The sequence below is a fragment of the Macaca nemestrina genome, chromosome 6 (genome assembly GCF_043159975.1).
Source record: "Macaca nemestrina isolate mMacNem1 chromosome 6, mMacNem.hap1, whole genome shotgun sequence".
In the NCBI taxonomy this organism is placed as follows: Eukaryota; Metazoa; Chordata; class Mammalia; order Primates; family Cercopithecidae; genus Macaca; species Macaca nemestrina.
In genome coordinates, this window is record NC_092130.1 from 13,470,936 (window position 1) to 13,494,584 (window position 23,649).

Genomic DNA, 23,649 nt, shown 5'->3' on the forward strand with positions numbered 1-23,649 from the left:
CAGCCAGGGAGGGGCTGACGGCTGAGAAAGAGGGGCGCCAGGGACACGTGCACCCCTTTGTCTGCAGAGAAAATCCCAGCCGGGCGTTTCCAAGAACTGAGCGCGAGAACCCCGGGCGACTCAGAGTTCAGTTCGGCTCTAGGGTTAGCCTGGGGAGGCATGGATCCCTGGCTGCACGCACAGAGGGATCCGCTCTGCGAAACCCGATGCACCACAGCTACACCCAGGTCTTTGCAAACAGGGGAGCACAGCAAGCCTTCTAGTCCTGCGGAAGACCCGAGCCTGCTCTGGCTCTCGCGAGCATGTCCAGTGCTTGGTGCACCCAGACCGCTTCTTCCAGGATTAGGAACGCAGAGCAGGGCAGAGCGGAGCTCTGTAGCTTCCAGAGAGAAGCAAAGGTTCTAGAGCCTTCAGCCGCTGCTCACCTGCCTCACCTAGGCTGCCCGGTGGCCCTGAACCCGCACCCAAGAACGTAGTGATGGGGAAGCTAGACTTCCAGACCTCAGAGAGGAGTTACTTCTCTTTTTTTCATAAAGGGAATCTTTCAAAAGAAACAATTCTTAGCCCAGGAAAGGCTGTTTCAGTTTACGGGGTAATTAACAGAAAATCCAGCAGGGCCTGGTGGTTTTAATAGTAACAGCTGAACAAGTATTGCTTACTTACCATGTGCAGGCTCTGTGAAATGTGTTGCCTATGAATTATCTGATTTTAACCTGTTCAGACACTGTATGATCCACCCTAGGAGGAAACCGAGGCCCCAGAATGTTACCGACTGCTAGTATATCGTACCCAATGCATCAAGAATCTAAACCCTGCAGTCTGGCCCTCAGTCACTGGAGATAGGATGAGGAGTGTGGATGAACTGAACGCTAGGCAAGTACAGCAAGGTAAAGGCCTGGTGGGTGTTTGGGTGATAACATCCTCTGGCCTTCAAGCTGTACCTAGCTTGTTGTCTTCAAAAACCTACAAACCTTGAAAAACTGCATGCCAGAAATTTGCCAATGTCTTAATAGTACTAATATTAATAATATTGATCTCTTGATTACATACTCTTGGTCACCCTTTTATTAGGTGCCATCTTAATCTTTAAAGGAACTCTGTAAAGAAACTATCATACCCCCTTTCTACGTAGATATGAGGAGGCTGAAACTGAGTTGTGTCACTTCCCTCAAGGGACAGGCCCTGAATGAAGACACGGTTTGTCCTATTGCAAGGTCTATCCTGGTTTTTACTACAATATGCATCTTCCTTAATTGCCTTCTGAATAAAGTCATGGGATGAGGCCATGGCAGTTACTTTTGATTTCATTCAAGAAATTCATAGATTTCATAAGATTCACTCATTCAAGGATGTTTACTGAGCATATACTTCCTTGAAGGTGTTATCCTAGTGGTGACGGGATGACAAAGGCATCCTTTTACTCTTTGGGCTTATATTCTAAAAAGAAGATGGTACTCATATGCTTAAAATGCTAATAAGGGGCATTTACTGAGGGCTTGCTAGGAATGCATTTCTCTCCCCTCTTCATCTAGCAAACTCCTATTTATCCTTCAGCTATCTGTTCTAGCATCAACTTCTTCAGGGAAGTCATCTGAGATCTTTCTCGGTTATTACAGGTGTCAAGGCATCATGTAACTTAAAAAATTTTGTGGTATCTTCCGTTTTCCATTTGTGTTATAATTTAGCTAGTATATGTCTCCTAGACACACATGAACACTCTAGACTGTAAACTCCATGGGGGCAAGAATATGTCTCTTACTGAAACTCACTCTTACACTCTACTGCGCGCGTGTGCACACACACAAACACACACACATACACCCCCCCCCCCACACACACACACCCCACACACACACACACACACAAACTACTCTTGGAATAAGAATAATGATTCCTAGGGGAGGGGAGCTGTTTTTATTCCCAATTCACAGATGAGTAAAATCTGGCTGAGAGAGATTAGGTACCTTGCCTAAGGTCACATACCTGGATAACTGGCAGAGAAGGACATCCACACAGGTCTGTCTGGTGCTAAAGTCCACATGACTAGCCTCTGTCATGTTGTCCAATAGCCAATCAGACTACATGAAAGGGGATCATGGGAAATAAGGTATACAGATGCTGGGGATGGCATTATGGGGGAATACAGAAATAACAGAGATAAATCATTCAGTATAGTAAGAAGTAAAGAGGCATGCAGTAGAAATTTTTTTTTTTTTTGAGACAGGGTCTTGCTCTGTGGCCCAGGCTGGAGTGCAGTGGCAGGATCTTCACTCACAGCAACCTCCGCCTCCCAGGTTCAAGTGATTCTCGTGTCTCAGCCTCTGGAGTAGCTGGGATTACAGGCATGCATCATCACGCCCAGCTGATTTTTGTAATTTTAGTAGAGATGGAGTTTCACCTTGTTGGCCACGCTGGTTTTGAACTCTTGGCCTCAGTGATCCATCTGCCTTGGCCTCCCGAAGTGCTGGGATTACAGGAATGAGCCACCTCGCCAAGGAGATTCTTAATCTACTATGGGCACCCACTAAGTGCTAGGCACCTTGCTCAGATTTGTTTTTTCTCATTTTAACCTTAACAACAATTCTTTTGGCTAAGCGTGGTTATTTCCAATTTACAGACAATGAAACTGAGGCTCCCCAATAAACCTGTACTATAAACTCCAGGGGTACAGTGATATGTCTATTTTAGTTTCCCATTTTATATCATAGTATCTTCCAGCTAAAGTCACTCTCTGTCCCTCTCTCAATCCCTCTCTTACACACACACACACACACACACACACACACACACACACATGCAACTCGCCCAAGGTCTTACAGCTGGTAAGCAGCAGAGTTAGGATTTGACGCTAGGTCTGTCTGTCTTCACAGTTTTAGAGGAGATTGGTATGGGGGCGAGGTGATGTCAGTGTGGTGTTGCAGTTTAGCCATGCTATAGTATTTGATAATGCCTGAGGATCTATCTGCCAGGGAGAGGTACTGCGGGTGCATTTTCCCCTTCATCAAATCTTATAAGGAATTTGAGATTCAAAGACTTAAAGTTATTTTACCAAGGTCACAACCAGTGTCATAATGCAGAGCTACATTCTAAACCCAGGCATCTCTCACTGCAGACGTGTGGTACAGGATGTTGTAAACGGCACTGGGGCTATCCAAGATTTTCATCAGATCCTGGCTGGGGGAACCCTCACTCAGAGAGGACATGCTGTCCAGAGCCAAGCAAGCCTTCTGCACCACTCCTCCCACCTGTTACCTCTCCTCGAGGCTCCACCTTTGTTGAGGCCCCTGTTCCTCTGCCTTTTCAGGCCTTACCTGGAACCCAATGCCTCACCGCCTCCCTGCTCATTGTCAGCAGCAGCAGTGGCTACAAGCCACGGTAAAGTAAAAACTGCATTTTGTACAGCTCTGCTTCTAAGCTGACTGCTGGGCATGCTCAGTGATAAAGGGAAGCTTTGATTACAAATAGGAAGCTTTTGTTAAACACCTTTCCATTTCGGAGTATTACTTTGTAACGGGATCAGTGTGTGTAGCCCGTTGCAGAGATCCCTAGGCTATATCAATCAGGTCTGTAAGAATGAGATGCTTCCATATGGAAAAATATCTCAATCCTTTGCATCCTCTCCCTTATCTCCAGCATTCATCTCCCTGTTCTGTCCTCTCTGTAGGTGCACACAAAGAGCATCCACAAACTGTATCCATTCTATTTACATACCTCACAGCTATAGACATATGCATCCAGCTACAAATACATACCAGCCCTTGACTGTGGATTTGTTTCTTGCAATTGTTTGGCTATTAACTTGCTCTACACTGAAATGTTATGAATAAAGTGAAGTTTCTAAGAAAAGGTTAAATATTAACCTCTCTTTTCTCCCTCCTCCACCCCCCCTCCCCAGAATAAATGTATTCCCTAGAAAATGCTTCAGGCAGCAGAAAGGTCTCGGGGATTTTTGATAACCCCTTCCTGTGTATAAGGTAGGTTGATTTTTGTTCACATGTGCAGTGCAATCCTTAACTCGTGATGAGAATAATCAGTTAAGAAAGGCATGAAGGGCAACCTTCAAGGAAAACTTCTCAGAAAACTTAAAGTGTTAGTTGATATTCTGCTGGGGCACCCAGGACATGAACTTTTAAGCTTTTTGAGAAGTCGTGTAACACTTTATAATGCTGGGCATTTTAATGTAGATCATCCCAGTTATTCTTCATAGCAACTCTGCAGCAGGTACAGTCATGATCCCCATTTTATAGATGGAGAAACAGGGGCTTCGAAAGAGCAAATCAGTTACAGCCAACTCATACAACTAGTAATTATCCAAGGTGGATACTTACTATATACAATACCAGCTCTGTCTGCTGCCAAATTCTGTATGGTGAACTGTGCATTCTGCTGCCTCGAACTTCCGACCTCCATTTGAACGTGAGGCAGATGCAGGGAGGGGTGACAGTGACGGCTCATTCGTACTTGGTGTGCACAACACTTCGGGTATAATAGTATCATTATTTTCCAAGAACACTTAAACTCAGTTAGGATAGCCTCTCTAAGGGAGCATTATTTGTTTTATTTGGCAAATTAGAAAAACTGATGTACATGGAGCTTAAAGGGCAAAAGACCAAACAAAATGAGTGTCATTGGAGCAAAGGCGTCTGAGTTCTCATTGATGAGCCTTTATTCCCTCTGCTTTTAAATAGCATTGCACTGTAATTGTCAACCATTTCCCAGGTCACACAGTCTCAACAGACATTCTCATCAATTTTGTAAAATCCTTTACAGAGTATATGTACTGGAGAATTTTCACTTTCATCAGGATGGGAAATTTAGAAGTAGAAACAAGCAGAATTTTTAAATCACTGCAGTTCTCCATGTTTGTTTCCAATGTCTTCAACATCCTTTAAAGATGTTTTAGTAGATGCCGTGACTTCCTATTTTTAAGAGAGGTCAGGAAAAACCCTTGAAAATATAATCTCAATCAGGCAGATTAACCTGGTGCCATTAGTTCACTCATGTGGCAGCATTTGCATTTTTGTACAGGGCACCTTGCATACAAAAGGGTAACCAATAAGATCTTGGTTCTATAACTTAAGGGTAGAAATCTTTTTTGGTATATTGTAAGATAATTCTTTATCTTTCCAGAAATCAGTTAGATAACAGGAATGATGTCTGAGAACCTCCCACAGATTTAATAGTATAGTTCCAGCATCCCAAATCCAAAAATTTGAAATCCGAAATGCTCCAAAATGGGAAACTTTTTGAATGCCAGTATGACTCAAGTGGAAAATTCCATGCCTGACACCTTTACTTTGTGATGGCTCAGTGTATACAAATTTTGTTTCATGCACAAAATGATTTTAAATTTTTTAAAATTACTTTCAGACTGTGTATAAACTGTATATGAAAGTTAAATGAATTATGTGTTTAGACATGAGTCCAATCCTTAAGATAACTAATTATGTATATGAAAATATTCCACAAATCTGAAAAAGTCCGAACTCTGAAACACTTCTGGTCCCAAGCATATTGGATGGGCAATACTCAACCTGTGTCTGAATTTAAATTCCAAAATCCCTTCTTTATTTTTCCTTTTTTTTTTGAGACGGAGTCTCCCTCTGTCATCCAGGCTGGAGTACAGTGGCTCTATCTAGGCTCACTGCAAGCTCCGCCTCCCGGGTTCACGCCATTCTCCTGCTTCAGCCTCCCAAGTAGCTGGGACTACAGGTGCCCGCCACCATGCCCGGCTAATTTTTTTGTATTTTTTAGTGGAGGCAGGGTTTCACTGTGTTAGCCAGGATGGTCTTGATCGCCTGACCTCGTGATCCACCCACCTCGGCTTCCCAGAGTGCTGGATTACAGGCATAAGCTAACACACCTGGCCTCCAAAAACCCTTTACATAGTGGCTCAGAGCCCATAAGGAATTAGAAAACAAGAGATAAACTGCTATTTCTAGGAAATTAATAATAGTAAGAAACAGAACAGATAACCAGAGGATGAAGAAGATAAAATTTAAATTTTCCATAAAAAATTTGAAGGCTTAATTTAATGTGTAGGTACGGCTTCCAATACTGCATTTCAATAGCACTTCTGGATGTCTTCAAATTACAATATTGTAGAACAGCAGTGATGTTAATGATATTTACTTTGAATCCATTCTTCAGTTGCAGTGTGATGTCAAAAATTAAAGCCAGATTCCTCAGCCTATCACGTAAGGCTCTTCATATTTTGACCCAGGAGTGGGATGTGCTTTTCCTCCCATAAACCAATGCGTTCCAACACATTTGATCAGCAGCGACTGCGTGAATAGGTATTTGGAGGCCATATCTACACAAGCGACATTGTTCTGAGTGATGAGATTGATCTGTTGATGGCTGCTGCTGGTAGGGACCCAGTATAGTGCCGCAAATGCCACGCATTTCCCAAATATAGGGCCAATCCACATTTCCTAGATCATGTCTTCTATCCTTTTCCCTATCTAGGCCCTAGTTAAATGGTTCTCATAAACTATAATTTCCTTTGTCCATGGTTTTCCCCTCTTATTTTGCCTCCATCTGGAACACCACCCAACCCCCATCAGTTCCACAAGCCAAATCCTCTTTCGATATCCTACTCAGACATCCTCTACTCCAAAAAGGCTTACCTGAATTCCCCAGCCAAAAATCCTCTCCCCCTCTTCTGACGGTGCTTCTTTGTTGGTGTTCGTCATGTCTCCTTTATATTAAAGTTATTTATGTTCTTGCCTTCTCTTTCCAGCTGTACAACAAACCCCTTGAATGCAATAACCCTGTCTGGATCATCTTTGAATCCATCACTGTGATTCACACAAAGACTTACACTGAATAAAGTATGTGATATAGGAATATATAAATAAATGAATGGCGGGTGCTCAATATTTGTTGAATTAATGAACATAAGATTATTATTAGTACTCGCCTGCAATGTCACAAAGAGATTAAGTTATGCTTTGTAGGCCAGAGAATAGGGCTGATGCTTTGGCGGCTCTATGAGTAGCTAGGCTCTAGGGAGATGGTGACAAAGCACCAACTCTAGAGCAGATCAGAGGGCAGCAGAAGAGACAGGAAAGTAGATGCTCATATGTAATAGGTGAAGCTGATAACATGAGACTCAACAGGAATTTTTTTGTCTTGAAATTGCTGGCAGGTTAATAAAAAGCTGATGAGCACACTGGATTAGAAAATGTTATATAATATTTTGATGAACTTACTGTCAAGGGGCTCAGTCCTAAAAGAACCTTTTGCATTTGTTAATGCCTGTGTGCATGCGTGCATGTGTGCACACGTGCATTTTCACATGCTCATGCTTGCTGGGATGCGTAGAGTGAAAAGAGCATGCAGAGATTCCACACGATCTCTTGAAATGTCTCCAGAAAAAAAGAAAAAAAAAAAAAAAGAAACTGATGATTCCTTTTAGACGAAAGAGAAAACATCCCTGAATAAATAATACCTTTCAAGGGGCTTAATACATTGTAAAGAGCATTTTCACTGATTGGTAGAAATTCTTTTTGATTAATTAATTAGTTAATGTTTTCAAAGCATTTTCAGGATGAAAAACATTTTGCGAGGGCTATATAATTGTTATTTTTCCTATGCACCCTGGCTTTCCACATTGCTAGGTTTGTTTTTCTCTCCTGTTGCTCACCAAGCCACGTATCCTCACAGAGGCATGGTAGGGAATACTCTCAGAGAATAGAGACAGAGAGATGGGTTACTAATGAGCAGGGAATAAGAAAAAAAAAACTCTGAAAATACACTTTAAAATTATATTTGAAATATAATCATATACGAAAATGGAGAGGAGCATCGTGCTGAAAACTAGTCATATCCTCTACCAGGAAAATTCCTTTTACTCCCTTGCAAAAAGCCCCAAGTGCCTTGCATGTTGCCTGGACTAATGCCTATAGTTTAAGGAATAACAATGACTATCTTTTACGAAGTGCTTACTATATTGTTATTATTATTGGCTAGTACTTGGCATATATTAATAAAATTTTTCCGCAAAGCAACAGTTTGAGATACCGTTATTATAAACATTTCACACTTGTAGAAAATGAGGACTATGGAAGCTAAGTTAGTCACCCAAGGCCATTACAGCTTGGCAGTGACACATCCCAGCACTTGACCATGATGTTGGGAGGAAGGAAAGGAGGAAAAGGGGAATGAGAGGGAAAAAGAGGGGAAGTAAGAGGGAACGATGGAAAGCAGAAAGAAGGGAAGGAGACAGGGAGATGAACCAAAGATTCTCATTTTTAAAGAGTGTTAGAAATTCTGACTATAATCTACCTTTATGGTATCTGATGAACACGAATAGATTAATAAATAGAAAATAAATGAGGCCAACATGTCTTATTGGTGAAACTAATTCACATGGCAAAGGTGATGCAGCTTCATTTCCAAAGTGAAGATCTATATTCAAGACAGCCTCATCTGACATTCTGCCCACAGACCCAGGCCCCTAAAATCTTCATTGTCATCAAACACCGTGGCACCATGGGGAGAATGAAGTCCAGGGTCAAGAGTCTCTGATTTCCCTTTGGTTTAAAGCAACTGTATAGTATTTTTTTTTTTTTTAATAAAAGCTTCATGATAGAATGAAAAGAACAAAGGCTTCAGATGACAGCTTCGTATCACCTCAGCCCCTTACTTGCTGTGTGACCTTGGTCCTCATTACTTAACATCTCTGAATCTCAATCATCCTACTTACAAAATGGGGGCAAAAAAAGCTCCTATGCTAGATTTGTCGTAACAATTATTTAACTGTGAAAATACATGGACAGCAACTAGCAATGCCCAGAATATAGTAGGTGCTTCATTAAAAAAAAAAAAAAAAAAAAAAAGTAATTCCAACAGTCCGTCTTTCCCCTCTTCCTCTTTTTTTTTTCTTTTTCTTTTTTTTTCCCCCTTCTCTCTCTCTCTCTCTCTCAAGCTCATGTGACCTGGCCTGTTGAAGAACATGCCAAGAAATTCCCAAGCAACAGGCTCCAGAGTGTGAAAAACGGTGGATTGAGCAAAGTAATGCCACTGAAACCCACTGTTTGGTTGAGCTGTGCCTTTCCCCACCCCAGACATTAGAATATCCATGTGATGGACAAGATGTGTAATCTCTGAAATGGGTGAGCTAATAAGAATCTCGGAACACTGAAACCAAGTGTTTGGCACAAGGACAAAAGCGAAAAGTAAGACAGGTATGCAGAGTGTATAGGCCTTCTCGGCTGCAGGTTTCTTATTTAAGCGGGAGTAATTAACAAAGCTCTTTTCAGATATGAGATGTAAAGACGCCAAATCAACGGAGGAAAGCAGCACAGCAAATCCCGCTGTCTCCATCCACTAGCTAAGTGACCCCAAACAGGTTACATTACTTTTTCAGCTTCAGTTTTTCTCATCAGAGAAATGATTCCTAAGCTAACCCGTTGAAAGGACTTAGGGCAGTGCCCGTTAACAGTGGCTTTGGAGGTGATGTAGAGGGGGCCCTCTCCTGGAGAAAAGATGGGGCTTAAAATAAGCTATTCGTGCTGAGTGAGGCTGGCAAAGGGGAATGAAGGAGGAGAGGAAGGGCAGCAGTATCGAGAAGGATCTTTCGGACACTGTACAGCTCTGTCAAGGAGCAGCAAAAAGGTTGTGATGCGGCTCTCATTTGTATGTGTTTTCCAGAGACCTCCAGAACCTTCGAGGCTGTGTTCCCCTCACCCACTCCACATTCTGAGAAGCACAGGAGACCCTGAGCTCGCTTAAATAGGAAGATATTGAATGGGTTGGAATTGGACTTCCTATTTTTCTTTCTTTTTCCTTCCCCAAAGCCTTTGAACAGTTCGCAGCCATTAACAAGCATCCTCAGAGAAGTAACAGGTTAGGGCAGGTTAGTGTTCTGCCCAGAAACCTGTGAGGAGGCGAGTTATAATAAGAACGCTGTACTGGCTGCATTTTTCCGACCTTCTGTCTCCAGTAAAAGAGACGACCTCCGCGGCAGGGCTTCCAGAAGCACTTGCGAGTGTCCTGTGATTATGTCACACCGACTTGGAGGAGCAGAATGCCCTTCATAGTCATATGAAGTTGGAGAAATCAGAGCGCAGAGTATTTTTGGTTCTGAGATTAAAAGGCCTGTGTCCTTTCCTGCCAGCCGAGATTCCACCCCACCCCCCTGTCCCCAACCAGGAACACTTCAAAGATATTCTAATAGGAAAGGTTGCCAAATAATTGTCAGAGAGGATTAGTATTATCAGTGACCAAACTGTGAGTCTTTGGTCTTCTGGCAAGCCAAGTGGAAAGCAGAGCCAGCTCCAAAAAGCAGTTTCTATGGAGAGCAGAGAAGTAGCCCTAATTCCGGGGTAGGGGACTTAGGCAGCATTTAGCATCCCATATGAGCAGACCACTTATTCCTAGAACAGACCAGATACAGGGCACATTGCCCTCACTTCTATTCGATGATAAAGACCAAACATGCAAGGTAAAGGCAAGCAATACACAAAGTAGCCATTGAGGGATTTAGATTAGGATAGGTAATTATCTCGCTTCTACCCCCAACCTCATTCCAAATGGATTCCAAACCTTTACAGAGAGCTCTAACAGCCCAGAACACAGACTTGGTCATTGGGAGGGAAAAAGAGAAGAAGGGAACTAGAGTTAATACTATATCTCACTTGACATTTCAGTTGGAGAGAAGGTGGCAAAGAGGAAGCAAGATAGTGGTTCTAGCAAGGAATTATGTCATTCCACTCCCCGAATGTTACCACAGATAGACAATGCAATAAAAGTTGATTTGATATCCTAGCTGGGGGAGAAAAGCTGAGAAAGTGAGAGACGACTGGAAGATTCTTGTTGGGAATATTTCCTTATCAAGGATCTCCTTATGAGTCATGTTTCTCCTTAAGACAAAAATTGTATCCATGTGTTTTTCTTTAAAGTGCTTTATCTTACAGATTTCATCAAGTCATCTCTTAAAAACCTTCTATGGCTCCCTCTTGCCTTTTAGATTAGCTTCAAAGGGCATGGCTTGACCTTGGTCATGTATTTTAAACCTACCATCAAGTACCATCTAACCCCACTTTTCAATTATGAATCCCATGTTTTGATCACACAGATTCACGACTGTTTTATAAATGCATCATTCTCTGTGTACAGCAGGGTTTGTTTCTTTCTTTCGCAATGATCTTCCTTTCTTCTCCATGTTTGGTAAACTATTTCTTTTTTCAAAGCTAATGTTAATAGAATAACATTATTCTGAAATCTTCCCAGATTCCTCCTGGAAGAAATCAGAATTCTGTCTTCTGTGATTCATCTTATATTATAGATGCTTCATCTTTATGATATTTGAAATTATTTTACTATATTACTTTGATATGATACTTATTGTGCTAATGTATTGCTAAAATACCGAATTATTTGTGGGCTTGGGGTTTTGTCTTATTTTTATGGTGAATGGCTGCCTACAATAGGCAACTCATTATTATTATTTTTTCCCAAATGAAAATAAGATGGGTATTCAGAGTTTGACTATCAATCAGTTCGTTTCACCTATTTTATAATAGTTACAATGACTGAGATCATGTGATCATGACTAAAGCACACACCACCATCTGGTGGTAACATATATTAATTGCAGTATCAAGTTTTAAGATGTGGGTATGAAATTTCTGCCTGCTAGTTTCAATTTTAAAATAGTGACTAGGGTACATGTGGATACCCTAGTCACTATTTTAAAATTCCAGGTGAGGCGATGCCTCGCCCTGCTTCAGCTCTCGCTGGTCGGGCTGCAGCAGCTGACCAGCACTGATTGTCAGGCACTCCCTAGTGAGATAAACCCAGAACCTCAGTTGAAAATGCAGAAATCACCTGTCTCCTGTGTCGCTCGCGCTGGGAGTTGGAGACTGGAGCTGTTCCTATTCGGCCATCTTGGGAAAAAAAAAAAAAAAAAGAAAAGATTTCACAGATGCAGAACTGAAAGTGATTTTAAAATTCAATATTTTATACAAGCTTAAAACTTATGTTTTCCAGTAAATATGATATCTTTGTTATGAGAATGTTGATTTATTAAAACAAATTATTTGTTACTAACCACTAAAACAAAAAAAATAAAAATAAAAATAAAATAGTGACTAGGCTGGGCGCAGTGGCAAACGCCTGTAGTCCCAACACTCTGGGAGGCCGAGGCGGGCAGATTACCTGAGGTTAGGAGTTCAAGATCAGTTTGGCCAACGTGGTGAAACCCTGACTCTACTAAAAATACAAAATTAGCTGGGCGTGGTGGTGGGCACCTGTAATCCCAGCTACTCGGGAGGCTGAGGCAGGAGAATCTCTTGAAACCGAGAGGCGGAGGTTGCAGTGAGCTGAGATTGCGCCATTGCTTTCCAGCCTGGGCAACAACAGCGAAACTCAGTCTCAAAAAAAAAAAAAAAAAAAAAAAAAAAATAGTGACTACACTAAGAGTTACCATTTTATGATCATTTTGGTAACACATTCTTATATTGATGATTAGCAGATAACTTCATAGATACTTTTAACGCATTGGCTTATTCACCTTCTCCAGTTATTTTCAATTTTAAAATTCTATTCATATGTTTTAAATGGATGCAGTTTATTTCATGTAAATCCTATAAATTTGATATTTTAGAAGTCTATTTACAATACAGCATCTTTTCATATATATAGTCTGTGCATGTGCTTTTGTTCCTGTAACAAATGAACCTACTACATGCGACACAATGCCCGAGACACTGCATTATGAAAAGTTTTCTCTTGGGTTAAAAAAATATGTCAATGCATGTGCCCAGCACTTGACCAACCAGACATCTCCATAAGTTACCACATTTTTTAACATAAAATGATTGCTGACCTTTATAAGAGTGGTCCTTAGGCACTGTCGTTGCTATTGATCTGAAAGGACCATCAAAGAAAAAATTATATTTTGTGTTGTTTCGGGATTAAGAATGTGTAGTTGATATAATATATAAGAATATCATTTCCCAAGAATTAGTAGTAATCTTTCTCAACCAGAATATTGTATCAAACACAACACCCTAGACCACGACCACATAGAAAATTTATGGTATTATGGTTATCATATTGCTGCTAGACAAACATAAAGGTCTTTCTTCTACTATTGCAATTCTCTTTGTGTTCCTCTACATAGTCTTTCAGTATTAAGGGGAAAGTATACTATGGATAAAATAACAAAACTGCTATATGTACACTGGCTGCCACTCAGAGTAAGATGCAGCCTGTATCTCTATTCAGATTCATAACGTAACTCCAATGTCAGGCTGCTAGAGGAGATAAGAATCCCTGAAAGTAAAACAATGTGTTTTGAAGATAAGAACTTGCTTCCTGAATTGAACCCAAGTCTGAGAGTTTCAACTCTCTGTATTTGTGAACTGAGAATTCATGTGGAGGCCTCTGTAAGAACCTCCATACCTCTGGTCTCTCCTTCCCCAAATCTGGTCTACAAATGGTCACCAGATAATCACGTTAAGCCATCTCTGTAGACATACTTTTACTTAGCAGATTTTAGACTTCCAACTTTCCACAGAACAAAATCCTAACTGCTTATTATAGTGATCAAGGCACCTGATGACTTGAGCTTCACTGTGTGGCATCCACCTCACTATGTGCTACACTCTATATTCCACCTATTGCCATGGGTACCATTTGCCCATCACCAAATATGCTCTGTTGTTTCTTATCTTGATATTTTCCCCTATGCCAGTGCTTCTCAAGCTATAATGCAAACACAAGTCACTTGAGAATGCAGATTTTGATTCAGGGGGTCTGGGACAGAGAGCCTGAGATCGCACATTTCTAACCAATTCCATGGGATGTCAATGCTGCTAGTCCCAGGATCACAATTGGAGTAGAAGGGATCTATTCCAAATCTCAACCTGCCCATCCATCTCCATTCTCACCCCCTGACATTTCTGACTTTTGAAATAGTGACTTATTCTTGAAATATCAACTCTGACTCTCTCTCCTTCTTAACATTTTCTCTAGTTCCTCTAGTTCAGTGGTTTTCAAGTTGGATGCACATTAGAATTACTTGGAGAACTTTCAAAAATCCAACTGCACAAGCACATGCCAGGTCCATTAAGTCAGAAACTCTAGGGTGGAGACCCAAGGCATCTGTATGTTTTTTAACTCCTCAGGTGATTTCAACCTGCAGCCAAGTCTGAGAGCCAGTGCTTTTGGATGGAAGTGATTTGTTTTCAATAACTATAGCTATTTGTTCTTACCTGTGTTGAACTTGAACTTAATGTAAACTATTCTTCTCTTCATAAATGTCTTGCTTCTCCTACTAGCCTGCATGCATTTTGAGACTAGGATGTTTGCCGTGTCTTGGCAGGTGGAATACCTTAGCACTTATTCAAGGGCTGTTGGGTTAGAGTGCCTATGTTCAATTCCAGGATTTGCACATACAGCCTTGCCATGCACCATCTTGGTGTCCTTGGGCTTATAGTTTAAGCTGTCTATGCATTAGTTTTCATCTCTATACGTTGGAAATAATAATGGCAGTTGCATCATCAGGTATTTTTAAAGAATAAGATAAGGCATATGAAACACTGAGTACTCACAGTGTCTACTCCATAAACACTAGCCATTATTATTATTAATTAGCCTTCTTTGTATGTCTCACATTGTACAACATAGCAGTAAGCAGTCAATAATCATTTGCTGGATGAATAAGTCAATAAATGATGGAGAATAAATCATATTTAATTGCTCTAAAATAAACCCAGAGCAGTCAGCCTTCCACTGAAAAATTCACGTTAATGAATGTTAACTATTTACAAGTGTTTGTAGGTACCTCTATGGCCATTAGCCTAGTGAATTCAAATCTGAGAAAAGATAGATGTTCTCCTCACACTGGAAGAAATCTGACAAAAGATATTAATGACCAAGTCTCAACAAATGCTTTAAAGTTACTCTCAGTAGCATGTGCCCACTCAAATGTATTAAGCCTATTAACATAAATTTAAAAGGTTACATTGAACATATAATTTTCCATAGGATACCTTTACAACCCAACCCAAGCCGCAGAACTTGCTGAATTTCATCATCCCAAAAACGTATGAATATCTGTCCTTTGGGAATGAGCAGTGCTTTGCCCTCCATTGGAGGGACATTGTCTTCGCCACCACAAGTGTAAACAGCTCAGCTTTATAATGATTCTTATGTCAACAGAGCATTTCATTACCACTGAACAGTAAAGCAGGTAGGTGACTGAAGACTGCAAGACATAATACCTAATGTGATGGAGCGGGTGAAGTCTGCCTATTACCACTGTGAACAGAGGCCTTTTGTTGGAATCCATCCTGGTGGAATGAATAGCCTCTGTTATGTTTATTGATTACACCCGAAGTATTGAGGTAGAGGTGGCTGGAGCTGCCCAGAAAAATAGTCAGATGCCATTGTGTGCCTTTCATTTTGGGAAGGCCAGATAATCAGTCAGAAATTCACTTTTAAACGCTAAACAAAATCTTCAATAGTCTTACATCTCACAAGAATAAAATCAAGCAGAAAAATAAATGTCTTAAGTCACTTGTATTTGAGAACTTTTCACTATCTCTGTGGCTGCCATCCTAGCCCACAGTACCATTGACCTTGCCCTGAAGAGCTGCTACAAGGCCCCTTTGGCCCCACTTTCTTCCTACACAGTCAATATACTCTTAAAAATTCTATCTGATCATGGCACTGTCTCACTTACAGCCCTCCAATGACTTCCTATTGTAGTTTGAATAAGATCTAGACTCCTTGGTGGTCTTACTAGTTCTCAAATGGTCCAGCCTTGCTTAATCGTTTGACCTCCTCCCAGGCTGTGTGGATCACCACAAGGCCCTGCAGGCTCTTCCTGCTCCTGACAACTTCAAGCTGATTTCTCCTTATCAACTGACTTTTCCCTTTTACACTTTCCTGGAGTACTTTCCTTACATTTTGTAGATCTTGTCCCTCATCCAGTCCTCCCCTCCATGCTCGCTATCCCATTACTCTCCTTTATTTTATTCACAGAAGTTATCATCATCATCAAGTACTTGATAATTGTATTTGTTCATTTGTTAAGCATCTTTTCTTTTAACCGAAATTTATTCACCTTTAAAGATCTCTGGCCTCAGGTAGCACTGAACACAACATAAGGGGTGAACACTACATAGTTTTGTTTAAGTAAATGAATGAAATTAGCAGTTTGTTTACCTTTACACAAACTATTTTTTTCACACACAACATGCATTAACATCAGTATTTTGACCCAAACCATAAATCTCTCCTCTTCAGTAATAGAGAGAGAGAGAGAGAGAGAGAGAGAGAGAAAGAAAAAGAAAGAAAGAAAGAAAAAGAAAGAAAGAAAGAAAGAAAGAAAGAAAGAAAGAAAGAAAGAAAGAAAGAAAGAAAGAAAGAAAGAAAGACCGACTGCAGGAAAAATTTCTGTACCTAAATGAGAATGATTTTCCTTTTGGTAGCACTATCATATATTATCTATTTTCTGTTATTGGCATTGAAAAAACAGATTTGTTATCAATAAAAGCAAAAACAAAGAAACATCATGCCTAGTTATCCTTTATTATTATATATTATGGAATATATAATATGTATGATTCCATTTTGGAATCATACAATGCCTGTTTTTTTGTGACTGGCTTTTGGTTTTTTCATTTAGCATAATGTTTCCAAGATTCATCTATGTTGTAGCATGCATTGGTACTTCATTTCTTTTTATTGCTAAATAATATTCCATTGAATGATTATACAATGTTTTATTGATCCATTCATCAGTTGATGACCCTTTGGGTTGTTTTCACTTCTTGACTACTGTGAATAATGTTGCAATAGTGTTGCTATGATCATTTCTGTGAAAGTTTTTGTGTAGATGTGTTGTCATCTATCTTGGATATAGACCTAGGAGAGAAACTGCTTGGTCATAGGGTAACTATAGGTTTAACTCTTGGAGGAACTGGCAAGCTATGTTTTAAAGTGATTGCACTATCTCAGATTTCCATCACTAATGTATGAAGGTTTTAATTTCTCCACATCCTTATCAACATTTGTGCTTGTCTATCTTTTTTAGTATGTCCATCTCATGAGTGTGAGGTGAAACCTCATTGTGGCTTTGATTTTCATTTCCCTAATTAATAATGTGGCATCTTTTAATGTGTTTCTTGATTGTTTGTACATATTCTTTGGAGAAATGTCTATCCTGATCTCTTATCAATTCTTTAATTGGAATATTTTTCTTTTTATTATTGAATTTCTAGAGTTTTTTATTCTGAATAGAAGTCATCAGATGATTTTCAAATATTTCTTCTATTTTGTGGAGTTTTTTTTTTTTTTTTTTTTTTTTTTTTTTACTTTCTTGATGGTGTCCTTTGAAGTACAATTAAAATTAAAAAGTTTTGATGAGGTCTAATTTAATCGTTTGTTGTTGTTTGTTATATCTAAGAAACCATTAACTAACCTGACCTCACAAAGGTTTACTCTATATTTTCTCTTAGGATTTTTATAGTTTTAGCACTGACGTTTAGCCTACGATTAACTTTGAGTTAAATTTTGTGTATAGTATGAGGTACTGGTCCAACTTCATTCTTTTGCATGTGGACATCCAGTTGTCCTAGCACCATTAGTCAAAAAAGACCTTTCTTTCCCCTGTTAAACTGTCTTGCCACCTGTGTAGAAAATCACTTGACCATAAATATATGAGTTTATTTCTGGAATCTATTCTATTGATCTATATGTCTATCCTCATGACAGTTCCACATTGTTTTGAGTATTTCAAGCTTTGTAGTATAAAGTTTGAAATTAGGAAGTGTGAGTTTTTCAAATGTGTTATTCTTTTACAAAATGATTTTGGATATTCTGGGTCCCTCTTATTTCCAAAGGGATTTTTGGATCCAGTTGTGAAATTCTGGAAAAAAAAAAAAGCAAGCTGGGATCCTGACAGGGATTGTGTTGAATCTGCAGATCAATTTGAGGAATATTGCCATCTTAACAATACTCATTCATTTGATCCATAACCATTGGGGTCTTTCCATTAATCAGTTCTTTGTTAATCTCTGTCAACATTATTTTGTAGCTTTCAGTGTATCTTATACTCCAGTTGATACAATTATTCCTAATTATTTTGTTCTCTTTGATGCTATTGAAAATGGAAGTGTTCCCTTAATTTAATTTTTATAGGCATATCTAAAATTTAGTACATTGAACATAAATTAGTCAATTGTCTTTCAAGGAAATATAACAAATAGCTGATTCTGTGCAAATTTGTATAACGCCAAGGATGTTGTCCATTTTTAACTTCTACCATTGTACTCTTGTTGCCAAATAAGAAAATTAGGCAACAACAGCTGAAGAAGTTAAACTAGGAACATTTCTCCAATAGACAGTAAGATGCAGATGTTTAAATAAGATGCTAAAAATGAGATGGGTTAAACTCTCTCCTCTCTTTATTTTAGGTAGCATGCATGACTGGCAGCATACTCTCATATGAGGTTCTGACACACGCAATCTTCCTGACAGGATTTATTAATTAGAAAAGAAAAGGAGTTTTTAAAAATTGCAACAAATTTTATAGAAAGCATAAAAATAAATTTAGCCTTCAAAGTATATTTCAAGACAAGTCTATGGACATGATATTCTGAAACACAATGCATTTCTTTTTTATATTGAGTGATGGTGTTTATTGTAAAAATTTTGTTTAATGATATTGCTGTCCCAGTGATATATTTTATGTACTCCACTTACTGAAGTATTGTTCCCTTCAAGCTTTAAAGTTTTGAAGAAACCAACTCTAGATTCTTGTGTTTAACTTTAATTGGTAATGTAGCCTCAATACCTTGTAAACATTCAAATGAAAATACTGTTGCAAATCAGGCTTCTGGCAGTGGTCTGACCTCTCTGGTCATTGTTTTATACTTTTGTTTTCTTCTAACATTATGGAAGGAGAGGCAGGTGTGTTAGGGATATACAGCTGTGTTATTTCTTGAAACAGCTGGTGCCAAGTTGTCAAAAGAAAAGCTCTCCTTTCCAAATATTGCAAGCCTTGTGTAAGTAGACATAATGTAAGCTATGTACCCACAGTTATTGATTCTGCTCATTGACAGCTGAGGTGTTTAATATATCCATCCCCTTTGTAATGCCATTTTAAAACTCTTTGAGGATTAGGAAGGCGGTTTTCTCAAAGGTATTCTTGAGAGAGCAAAGGCCAACTAGCCCTGTAGTTGTGAGGGCTCTGATAGAAACTTAAGTGAGGAAAATGGAAGAGAGAAGCTAGCAGATATGTTCTAAACTGCCACAAATAATGATTTTTTAAAAGCCCCAGAAGAATGTGCTTTGCTACTTTACATAATGCTATAATACATTAACTCATGTACTATGACTGGTGAAAGTTTATTTATTCATTTATTTCTGCCGCAGGCAAATACCAGATAAATGCTTACAATAGCAGGTTAGCAGGTGTTTCGGCTACAGCCATCAGTAAGTACCTCCTTGATGTACAGGAACTGTTTGACTGCTTGCCTAGTTCTAGCCCACGTGGAAATTGTCAAAGCCTTTAGCGATTTGCAGAAAATAAAAATAAAAAAAGACCAAGATTTGATGCTGTAGTATTTAGATCAATAGAGGATTTGCTACATTCATGCTTGGATAATCAGCTCACAATACAATGTGCCAGATGCACAGTACGCATAATCTATACATCAAGAAATTCTTACTCATCTTCACCATCCACCCATCTTTTCAATTATTTATTTATTCAGAAAAATATTCTGAGATAGTATTCTACTGCCTCACTAACTATACCCTATGCTAATAAATTTTAGATACTTCAGCAGTTCACTTTTATTATTTTCTGTAATATACCTTCAGGCTACTGAGTGCATCTATAGGTTTCCCTCTCTCCATGATTCGTCGTCCTGTGTGCTTAACAGATCAGTGAACTGAACTGATGCAAATGAGGCTTGAAATGTTAAACACAACTTGTAATATCAAAGGTTTTCATATCAAATAATTTTGTTCCTAGAGAATCCTAGGGAGATTAAGGATGCACATGGTGTCTAAAATGTCCACCATTTACATGAAATATCCCAGCAGTAGATGGATAATTACCAGCTCACACTAGGAATACAAAGAAAACACAGCCAGTTTATCCTGTCCATGTAAACAGACTGGGGAGTTTTTCTAGGAATTAGGTCCATATAAAACTTACTGAATACAGAACCAAAAATAACCGCAGACATCTGTCTGATAGAAGCTTTTATGATCGGGCCTTGAGGTAGTATTTTCCTTACAACTACAGTTGCAACAATTTTCTAAGCCCAGCTGAGAAGCAAAATGTGTAAGGCTGAGCTTTCAAACTAGCCACTGTCAACTTATCTCAAAACCCTGTGAAATAAGTTTTTCATAAACTGTAATGCTAAACTGATTTTCAGGGTATGTTGATACTGCTGCTTTGTGCAGTGTGGAAGAATTCCTTACTCTGGGTACTGGGGTAGGCAGTGAGGCAGTATGTTATCCGAACTGACTTGAAAGTTTCCTAAACCACGTCCTTGAGGTTTTCCAGTTCGTGAAAGGCAAACTGGAATAACACACCTGAAATTCACTGTCAAAGGAGGCACTGCTGGAGACAAATAAATATGCATTGTTAAGACACAGAATAAGGATGTCTAACCACCAGCAAAGCATAGAGCAGTGGTTCTCAACTGGGGGACATTTTGCTCCACAGAGAATGTTTGGCAATATCTGAAGGCATTTTTGGTTTTCACACCTGGGGGGTGAGGTGGGGGATGCGTGCTACCGGCACCTAGTGGATAGAAGCCAAGGGCGCTGCTAAACATCCTACCATACGCAGGATATCTCTCTGCTGCAAACAATTTTCCAGCCCCAAATGTCAATATGGTTGAGTTTTGAAAAACCCGGGTATAGAGTAGTCAAGCAACTATCTTAGTGTGCCTCCGAATGAGAGGAGATTTGGGACTGAATTGTCCAAATAATTACTTAAAAGTCTTCACTTGGCTTTGTCAGTGTAGGGCTGGTCTGAGACCACAAATAAAGATGCCTCTGCTTGAGTTAATCAGTATAAACATCCAAAGGCTATGCAGGTTCCTTTGGAGTGCAGGCTGAGATCAGCCAATCAATTGTATCTGGTTTTAATCCATCATGAGGGGCAATCTATCCCACGGGAACTGACAGCGAAAGGTGATGTTTCAGAGGACAAACGTTACATGCTGATTCATTGATGCCTTAACCTCATTCTTGCAAGTACCATTATTTAGTTAGGGTTTATAAAGCGTTGTGAAGATAGAAAATGCTATATAAATGCTAAGTGTCATTATTATTGTTATCATCTTTCTGAGGAACTGCTTCTGTGAATGATGTTATAGTACAAAAACACACACACAGATATCACTTCATACCCATTTATAGTTTTGAGGAGAGGTTACTATAATGAGGAATTCACATTGTGCCATCTCCTTTGCACTCTGAGTTAAAACAAATTAAATAAGGCTTAATTAGAGAGTGTTTTATGCACTCCAAAAATGCAACTGATTGATATTCTGAGTAAATACAGGTTAGCTACCGGAGAAAGAATACTGAAAAGTTTCCAGAATTATAAAATCAAGACTGAATTATTGCCATGATATTAAACATATGAATGAAGCAGATACAATCCCTCCATATATTTTAATTTTTTAATTGTCTTTTTGTTATTTAAAATATAATGTAGCATTTCCCCATTTTTAGTGGTTGTTTGAAATTCTACCATTTTCACAGCACTAAAATTTCTATTTAATTTTAATTGTGTGGGGAAGGGTTTCTTAAAACACTGTGTGGGAGAAAAATAACAATAAATAAGCAAATAAAAACCTTTTTAAAAAGGCCTAGTAAAATGCTAATTGTAGAGTGATTGCTTACAAAGTAACTGCTGATGTATTTGTAAATTATTTCCAATTTAATTTTGTGACAGCAGTTACTTTCTAAGCTGGCATGCTTTTCTGGAGATTTTGATTCAGGTAGAAACTGTCAAACTGTCAATGGATACGGCAGTCACATTTTGACTGTTACGCCTAAGGCAGTGTGGAAAATACCGATACAATATGGCACCACTAATGATTCAATCATTATGGGAACACAGGCAGACATGGTTTACGGTTGCATGTGTATGTTGATTGTGTTTTCCTGTTAGCCTCCTTCATTTCTATAGAAATCTATGGAAAACCAGGTTGATCCGATTAAATTTCTACCACTTTTGGCCCATGTCAAGTCAAACTCTTTGGCCTACACCTTCGTGACTACTTAAGATACCTTTTACACTGTCAGAGACAAAGAGAATTAAATTGAGGATTTATAGCAGAAGCAAATTAATTTCTAAAAGAAAAAAAGAAAACGTCTTCTCTGTAAATGCTAAAATCACAACATAGTTATATTTTTGCATTTATATACATACTAATTTCTCTACCCAGAGCCAAAGTAAGATAAATCCTGGTGCTCAGCATCTGCCTTTCCCATTTTCCATGCTAGGTTGCCCCACAGGCTGGTGAAATATTACTTAGGGCAATAGTGTCATGACAGAGTATGCCATCCAAGCAAGAAGAGAGAGAAAAAGGAGAGATGAGGCAGTTCTGATGAGCTGATCTACAGTTTTGCAATCAAAAAAGCTGGAAAGCTATTTGAATTTCCACCTACTTGCAAGATTTGTGTTTAGGTTTGGTTTGCTCTTATTTTGAATTATATATAGCTGTTGGCAACATAGTCATTCCCTGATTAGAACCACTTAGGCCTTAATCTGTCCCCGTCTCCATCTTCTAACATTCAAAGTCGTCCCAGGGAAAAAAGTAGGGACCCAGTGACAAATACTTAGGGATCTAGCTCAAAACTGGGGAGGAAGATCAAGGTAGAAACCAGAATGAACTAAAATTCTTCAACATTCCCATGGCCCACTATTTTATTTCTATATCCAACCAAGCAAATGAACATTTTCAGAAGTCTTTGGAATGGGCCCCCGTTTTTCCAAAGAGAAGATCCAGGAAGAAATGTTTATGATGAGTGTAGACATGTGCAGGGGTAGACTTAGAGCTGAAATCCTAAAATGCCTACTTCTATTTAATTTTTTTTCATTTAGTTACACATATCTATTCAAGATTATCTATTTAAAAAACTTATTTGGATACAATTCAAGTACCATACTATTCAAGTATTTGAATTACACAGTTCAATGGTTTGTAGTATATTCATTGAGTTTCAAAAAGAAACCTATACCTTTCAGCTATTACCTTCTTGTTCCTCCATCACCTCCCCCAATACAGGCAACCAATAATTAATGTTCTGTCTCTATAAATTTCCCTTTTCTAGGTATTTCATATGAATGGAATTATATAATGTGGTCTTTTGTGCCTGCCTTCTTTCAGTTAGCATGATGTTTTCAACTTCACCCATTTTGTAACATGTATCAGTATCCCCATTCCTTTTATAACCAAGTAATATTCCATGGTATGGATCTACCATATTTTAATTATCCTTTAGTTGATGGACATATGGTTTTCACCTTTTGGCTATGATGTATAATGCAGCTGTATACATTCATGTACAGTTTTTGTTTGGACATATAACTATGATTAGATATTTTTAAGTATTAATTTATGCATTTTTAATACTTTCACATTTCCTGAAATA

The 23,649-nt window shown here is 39.0% G+C and overlaps 1 protein-coding gene across 8 annotated transcripts in view; it reads right to left on the reverse strand.

Annotated features, from left to right (window-relative positions):
* The window catches only part of LOC105480824 (teneurin transmembrane protein 2), a 3,943,693-nt gene that overhangs the window by 1,295,782 nt on the left and 2,624,262 nt on the right, over positions 1 to 23,649 (reverse strand). For 7 of the 8 annotated variants that reach the window (XM_071097760.1, XM_071097767.1, XM_071097766.1 and 4 more), the window contains one exon: positions 11,812 to 11,894. The gene's annotated coding sequence lies outside the window, so the exon portion shown is untranslated. The remainder of the gene's footprint in view (positions 1 to 11,811; positions 11,895 to 23,649) is intronic. The other variant, XM_071097759.1, reaches the window with a different exon arrangement.